The following is an 8368-nucleotide window of genomic DNA, read 5'->3' on the forward strand; positions in this document are numbered from 1 at the left end:
TCCACCCCTATACCCCATGGTGTTAAGAGAGCAATCCTAAGCAATTAGAATCCTCTTCCAGTCTTTCCAATGGGGCTGCCTGCCTTATCATTTTTATTTTATTTTTATTTCAGTGCCTCCAGCTTTTTACAAGGCCCTCTGATTTTAAAAATTCTGTTTTCAGATGGCACTGCGTTTTCCCAAAGTGCCTACCTCCCCGTTTTTAAAACACTTTTTGAGCTATATCAAAATAGCATTTTTAAACAACAATTAACTGACGAGTCAGTTTCTTTTTCTCTTGTTACCTTGCCTCCTCACTGCTCTCTTCTCTTGACCGGCCTATTGGTTTCTCCCAGGTCACCACCTCCTGCCATTTTTCCTGCCAAACTTTTCCCAACAAACTGACCACTTTTTACATCTCCCATTTAAGGAGTACTACTCAATGAGTGTTTGGTGTGAGAGTCATTTCCTTTACCAAAGGGTCACTGTGACTGATTGCTAATTGATAGATTTCATTGAATGGTTTAACACTCAACTGATGATCAATAGGTGCTTAGTGAGGAATAAATTTAGGAACCAAATACACTGCTGATGAAAAGCACAGAGATATATTGCTATATTGTTGTCGTCTTTTTTTTTTTTTTAAGCAAATGTCAAATGTTGGGAAGAAAGGGGATGGCAACTTTTGAAAGAGCTGTATGCCTTTCAGATGAAAGGCAAAGCAATTCCACAGTGCATCAAAGAGAAAACTTTGGATCTTAATGGTTTCATAAACCTCAGGCAAAACATGGAGAATCAGTGAGAGGTAAGCAGATTTGAGACAAATGTGTCTGAAAGCTAAAAAATACCCAGTTCTATGCAGAAGCAAACATGCAGTACAATGCTCATGTGAAAGTTAGCGTCTTAAGGTAAAAGGACAAATATTCCTAGCCAGCAAGAAGGCAGGACATCATACCAGCCACTTCTTATCAAGCTATAAGGCTTCAACTCTACAGATCTTCTTGGGTGCAAGCCAGTTTTCATTGAGTGTAAACCAAATTTCCTTGGTCAGAAATAGTGTTTTTTTTGGGGGGGACTTCCACTGGAATGATTGGCTTTATGTCTTTACAAAATTAATCCTGTCAGTTGTAATTGATTATGTTTTATCAACTGAGACTTCTTTAATTGGCAGTCCTACTTTTGCAAGAGCTTTCATAAATTTGTAGTTTGACTATGTTTTTGTGAAGTATAAACCACACTGAACATTTGGAGATGGAGCAGAATTGGGATAATAAATTAGTACATGAGAGGTATTCCCCAATCTTGTAATCTAGTATTGTAAACCTAAACCATTCAATTCTACTATTGTTTTTTTGAAAATGTGTGATTCATGGGAACTTTTTTTAATTTATTGAATGACAAAACGATTCATGGGAACGTGACCATAGCTAGAGGGACAGATAGAAACACCTCAGTTTCCTACTGTAATATCTTTTTTTCAAAAACTAACCTGAGTTTTCCAAAAGTTAAATGACTTTCAGAAGGTCACACAGTGGATCAATGGCTTAGACCAGGTACTCAAACCCATTTTGACTTAAAAAAATGATTTCAGTTTTTCAATTCAGTTTTTCAAAATGACATACATAAAATCACTTAAACCTGGGACAACAAATATAATCAAAATTATAGTACTTCAGCAGTTTTCTAGTTAAATTGTCTAGTCCGGTATTTAACAAGCATATGCCAATTGTTAAAATAGTTTCTAAGCTTATTAGACCTCTCATCTCTTTAATGAAAAAATGATCTAGGCTGGATCCCAGTACTAAAAGAAAATTCATAGTGCTGTGAATGTTCTGTCAACTCTTAATGTTGTTCTTTGACATACCAATTGATTGAATGCTCATTTGTCAACCTTGGGTCTGATGAGTCTTCCTTGGAAGATGAAGGGGTCATGGTGGCTAACCCTGTGGAAGTCTAGATCCCAGAAGATACTGCAGTCCCTGGGCCCTCAAGCACCCAGTGCCGGATTTACGCATAAGCTAAATAAGCTACAGTTTAGGGCCTCGCAATCTGCTGGGGCCTCAAATAAAAACACAATATAAAAAATGATTTCAAATATTAAAAAGGTGTATATATTTTAAATTTTTCTGAGACCAGCTGATGTAATTTAAAACAGTAGGGGACCTCTGAGTTTTGTATAGCTTAGGGCCACAACAAGTCTAAATCCGGCCCTGACTCAGGTTACCTACCAAGACCACAGAACTGGAAAATCAAAGGACTCATGAACAGGACCCAGACATGGGGGCCACAGATAAGCCCCTCAGTTCAACCCACTCTTCTCCAGGGACCCCATGAGCACTCCCAGATACTGTGGGTACCCCCCAGATCCCCTGATGAGCATGATCTGTCATGAGTCTTTGCAGGATGCTGGTCCAAGTCTAGCTGTAAGTGCCTTTAGGATTCTGGGCTTGGTGACAGCTGTTTTCACTTGCCTTCATAAATCCCACACTACCTGGGCAACTGTGGGATTAACATCTTCACTAGAGTCTGTTATTGACCTGCCTCCAGTCTGCCTGTGTCTAAAGGAGAGAGCCAGTTTGGTGTAGTGGTTAAGTGTGTGGACTCTAATCTGGGAGAACCAGGTTTGATTCCCCACTCCTCCACTTGCAGCTGCAGAATGACCTTGGGCAAGCCATAGTTCTGTCAGAGCTGTTCTCTCAAGGACAGTTCTGGAAAGAGTTCTCTCAATCCCACTTACGTCTGTTGTGGGGAGGGGAGGGAAATCCAATCTCTTCGTCTTCTTCTTCGTCATCTTCTTCTCCCTGACCTGCTCAAAGAGCATCCTAGATACCATGGCCCAGTCTGCTTACTCACCTAATTGTTTGCTATGCTGGTGGCTCTTTCTCCTCCTCTTACTTGAAAACAAATATTTCCACTCCCAGGTCCTGGGTCCTTGAAAGAGGAGTAAATTGTACCACTTCTGTCTATGGGATGTTTTGTTTCCTGGTAGCAATCAAGAGACAAGAAAGCCAGGAGACATGAATGTTGTATACACATTCCATCCACTGGTGTGCCAGGATGCTAATATTAAGAAGGATATAACAGCATCTTCACAGCACTGTGAACTCTTTCTCAGGGGTCTTGTTGTAGAAAAAGAGCTGCCGGAGCTCATTAGCATAACTCATTAGCATAACTTATTTGCATATGCCACGCCCCCTGACATCACCGGAAGTGACAGAAGGCCACGCCCCCTGACATCACCGGAAGTGACAGAAGGCCACACCCCCTGACATCACCGGAAGTGTGTCAGAAGGCCCGGCTACTTACCCTCCTGCAGAGGGCGGGGTAAAGAAGGGGGCGGGGCTTCACCACGTGACGGCCCCGCCCCCTAGAGGTTCTCTTCCGGAGCTCCGTACCTGAGAGCTCCCCCCCGACTAGAGCCCTGCTCTTTCTTAATGTCTGTCTTTAGCACTCTCTCTCTCCTCATATGATGCCTGCTTTTAGCCTACAGTTGCAGTCCTGTTCATGCCTGAGAACAAGTCCCACTGAATTCAGTGGACTTACTACTGAGCAAAAATGCATGGGATTATAAATATGTAAGCTTTGATGTAGCCCTGTTCACGTTACAGTGAATTTATGTTAATCTGTGTACAGTGTGCACTTGATTTTTTCACATGCATTGAGTAATTCTGACGTTATATTCAACAAATATACAGCTGAACATGTGATTTAAACTCTACTTTTATCTGGGTACTGTTTCCTGGTTTCATTTGTAAAGTGAACACACATTGGATCTTTCTTACAAACAGATGAATGTAGGTGCATTCACTGTAACACATGACCAGGGTATGTATGGAAGGCATTCGAACTCCTCATTACCCAAACTGCCGACAGAGGATCGTCATGGGTTTGCATTTACTAGCTAGTTCATTCCAAGCTGGTGTCATTAAACTAGCTAAAATGTCTTTGTATTCTTTTTGTGCCACATCCTTTACATAACCCCAAAGGAGCCTTACTGTAGACAAAGTTTCTAAGTATGACAGATCTCTCATGATGCATTACTTTATTCCAGAATAGCTGGATCATTGCACAGTTCTTCCACAACTGATTTCTGTGTACATCTCCAACATATATCTACTTATCTTAAAAGGGGCAAGATACTGATCCTATTATTTCTGGTAATCTTTTATATTTTGGCAGATTATCAGGCCATTCAGTCTTTAGCCTTATTGCTTTATCAAGGTCTTCATAGATTTTTTCCCTCTCTCAGAGAGAATCTCTTTTATATATAAAAGCTGAATGGTGGTGGCACTTCTCTAGAACATTCCATACGCTCCAGAATTGGTTGGCGCCCTGGTGTGTCACTCAGAATCTGTCCCTATCCACTGGCTGCATTGCTTGAGTCTCGCCTCCAACATTCTAAACAGTTTGCTGTTCCTCTCCCCCGCCCCGTAGCCACAGAACACAGAGGTTATTTGCATATGCAGCCTCATTGGCCTTTGCCTCGGAACACAGAGGTCGTTTGCATATGCGACTTGATTGGCTTTTGCGTCTAACATTCTAAACAGTTTGCTGTTCTGAGGTAAAATGTGTCCAATCTCCAGGTGAGGGCTGGAGATCACTCAGAATTACAACTGCTTTCCAGATGGCAGAGATCAGTTCCCCTGGAGAAAATGGTGGGCTCTGTATCCTTATATGCTGCTGAGGTGGCCCCCATATGACAGCCAATGTGACGTAGCAGTCAGGGCTTCAGAGTACAGGAGAGGCTGCAGGTGTGTGGGGGATGGAAAGCTGAAGAGTGAGGGGGAAATAGAGGTAGGTTGATGATTGGCTGGAAAGGAGACAGGGTTGCCAACTCCAGGTGGGAAATTCCTGGAGATGTGAGGGATGGAGCCTGGAGAGGGTGAGGTTTCAGGAGGCATGGGATCTCGGACAGGTACAAAGCCATAGACTCCACCCTCCAAACCAACCATTCCCTTCTGGGAAACCATCATTGCCAATCTCCAGGTGAGGGCTGGAGATCACTCAAAATTACAACTGTTCTTTAGGTAGCAAAGATCAGTTCCTCTGGAGAAAATGGTGGACTCAATGTCATTATACCCTGCTGAGGTCGCCACAGCAAATTGACACTGAGTGTCCAAGGCCAGGGCCCTCACCTAGATCCTCTTTCTAGAGATTGTTGTATTTATTTCCACAACGGGCCTTTTTCCTAGTTATACATAATTGCCACATCCAGCAATGTTCCTTCTATTCATCCCAGTTTAATGTGGAGGGGGAGAGCTGGGGAGAGCCTTTATTGTATTGCAGGGCTAGTGCTAGTGAGGGGGAGTGTACAGCCTCCATTAAAAAAAAGCCATAGAAACATAGAATGTTAGAGTTGGAAGGGACCTTGCAGGTCATCTAGTCCAACCCCCTGCACTCTATAGGAGCATAGCCAAAAGATAGCCCTACATACCTACATATCTACAACACACCTGAAAGATCTTCTTTATAAGGCCGCACTATAGACCTTGCATATTCCAGCAATTCAGACTTCACTGTGGGAGGACAGAGAAAGCGACTTTACTGGGTGTATCTGTATCTAGGGGCAAAATTAACTACAGATTCAAAGACCTGCTCTAAACTGAAAGTATAGTCAATTTGAAATCAATGTTATTGATTTCTATGTAAATACCATCAGTGTAATATAGTGAGTTGTGACAAGGAAAGAAAAAGCAGTGGATTTTCTGTATTTGTTGTGGCCACCTTTTACAGCCTGACATTCAGCTGCTGCAGAGGAATAATTATATGAAGTCTTAAGACATGAAAGGGGACCTGACCACTTTCAGTAGCGTCCCTGCCAAGTTATTTGAGCTTGATCGAATTAGAAAGTAAGGTTGCCATTTTAATTAATTTATGTTGTTTACGAAGAGTGCCTCTGAAGTAAGAGAAGATTTTATTATATGCATGAATTGCAGAATAATGAGCAGAATAAAACAAATCTTTCTATAAACTCAGGAAACTCCCAGGTTTGAAAAAATATCTAAACAAACAAACATTGGGGGTTACCCTTCCACATTAATAGAAGCAGTTCCTGTAGCTTTAAGAAATGAATGCTCTCAGTTGCTATTGCCAGGCAACAGCAACAGCCTTTAAGCCTTGGTTTCTGTCAGTAAAAGGCAGGGCCCTTTCCAGGTTTATTTTAGCCTTTGAGGGAGTATTAATTGGGGCCAGGTCCCCCAGCAACCATCAGGTGACCTGATAACACCTGACATGCATGACTCACCTGGGCCTACTCTATAGCAGCCATCACACCAAAGCCAGTGTGGTGTAGTGGTTGGAGTTTTAGACTAGGATCTGGGAGACCTAGGTTCAGATCCCCACTCTACTATGGATATTCACTGGGTGACCTTGGGCCAGTTAACCATTGGCTGATTTACCTTGAGTATGCTTTTCAACCAATTTCCTGAAGCTGCTTCCCTTTTAATAGGGGATTTTAATGCAAGACTTGGCTCTAATAACGATCAAATAGGTGGGTTTTTGCATTGGGATGATGAGGCCAATACCCCTTTTCCTTTTTTATTTATTAGACAATCTAAAGACCCCATTGTTAACCAGTCAGGGTGTTTTTGGCTGATTTGTGTTCCTAGTTTAACCTTGTCATTTTAAATGGCTCTACTCAGCATGATTCCCTTGGTAACTATACATTTATCTCTCCTTGGGCTGTAGTGTGATGGATTATGCATTATCCTCCACAGATTTGAGAAGTTCCTTCATTATGTTCTCTATAGCCACTCGGACAGAAAGCTACAACATGTGTTCTACTGTCCCTCCGGACAAGTTGTGCAATGGATAAGCAGTCCCCATCTTGCTCCTGGGAAGTTGAACCTCCTCAATACAAAAGGATAAAGTATTCCCCTTCCTCCTTGAGCCAGCTTCAGTCTTGGATACTCAGTAGTTCTGGATTGCAATTAAACCATAACCTTGCCAATGCTAAGTCCCTGGAAGAGGCTCTTTTAGTTTTTAATTCTATCATAGATAATCTTTCTTCTTTTGCAAATGAAATTGTCCCTGAGTCCCAGAAATGCCCATCTAATGCTTGGTTTGATGGTTATGGTTTCTCTGCAAAAAGGAGTTCGCGTCAGATATTTCATCTGTTCCAACAGGGCACCCTTGTACAGATCTCCGCACTTCATTATCAATTAAAGAGGGAATGTCATCAATTGGTAGTCCCAAAGCAGCACTCCTTTCATATGAAAAAATGGTTTCAACTTTAATGCAGTTAGAAGAAATGATAACAGAGCTTTCTGGTCCTTGGTAGCTGGCCTCAATGTTTCCACTGGAGCTCAATTTATTTACAAAATTCCAGCACACAAGTGGAGTGTTTATTACACTGAACTTTTTAATGATCCATCCTCAACTGTTTCTTCTAATGTCATTCTAATGCCATCAGATGTGCCTAACTGGCCTCCAGTTACTTATGATGAAGTAACTGAGCTCATCAATTCCCTTAAATCTAATAAGGCCCCGGGAGCAGATGGCATTCCGACAGAGCTCTTGAAGAATAATATTGACTGGTGGTCACACTCTCTTGCTCATCTTTTCACATTGATAGACAAGTATGGCATTCTACAGGATTCTTGGCTAAATTCCATAGTAGTTCCTTTATTAAAAAAAGGGGACCCTAGCAACATCAATAATTACAGACCTATTAGTCTTCTATCCGTCCTAGGGAAGCTTTATGCTAAACACCTTTTTAAAAAACTGTCTGGATGGATGGCTGAGAATAATTTGCCTGGCCAAGAGCAGATCACTCTACCCTGGATCATTGTATCACTCTAGCCTTCCTCGCTGAGAAATATCTCCACCATCCAGGTGGAAAGCTGTATATGGCTTTTATTTTTGGGCAGGAACGCACAGGAACGGAGTTCCGGATGGCTCCTGAGTTGGCCACGCCCAGCAGGAACTCATTAGCATAACAGGCCACACCCAACAGCAGGAACTCATTAGGATTGGCTACATTAGGGATGTGTGGCCTAACATGCAAAGGAGTCCCTGCTACAAAAAAAGCCCTGGGTTTTGACAACAAACAAGGTAAATAGAATAACAAGCAAAAGGTGGGTGTGGCTGGATGACCACACTTCTGGTAACATGGGGGTGCGGCCTAATGTGCTAATGAGCGGTGCTGTCAGGGGTGTGGCCTAATAGGCTAATGAGTTTCTGTGGTTGGGTGTGGCCTATTATGCTAATGAGTTCCTGCTGGGCTTTTTCTACAAAAAGAGATATTTGCAAAGCCTTTGACTCCGTAAATAGGTCCCTACTATGGGAAAAATTGCTTAAATTAGGCATCAACCAATGTCTTTTGTTGTTACTGCACAAATTCCATTCTGCAAATACCTGCCAGGTTAGATTTGATGGGAGAGGATCCCTC

The sequence above is a fragment of the Gekko japonicus genome, unplaced genomic scaffold (genome assembly GCF_001447785.1).
Source record: "Gekko japonicus isolate JY-2015 unplaced genomic scaffold, Gekko_japonicus_V1.1 scaffold23, whole genome shotgun sequence".
NCBI classification, from domain to species: domain Eukaryota; kingdom Metazoa; phylum Chordata; class Lepidosauria; order Squamata; family Gekkonidae; genus Gekko; species Gekko japonicus.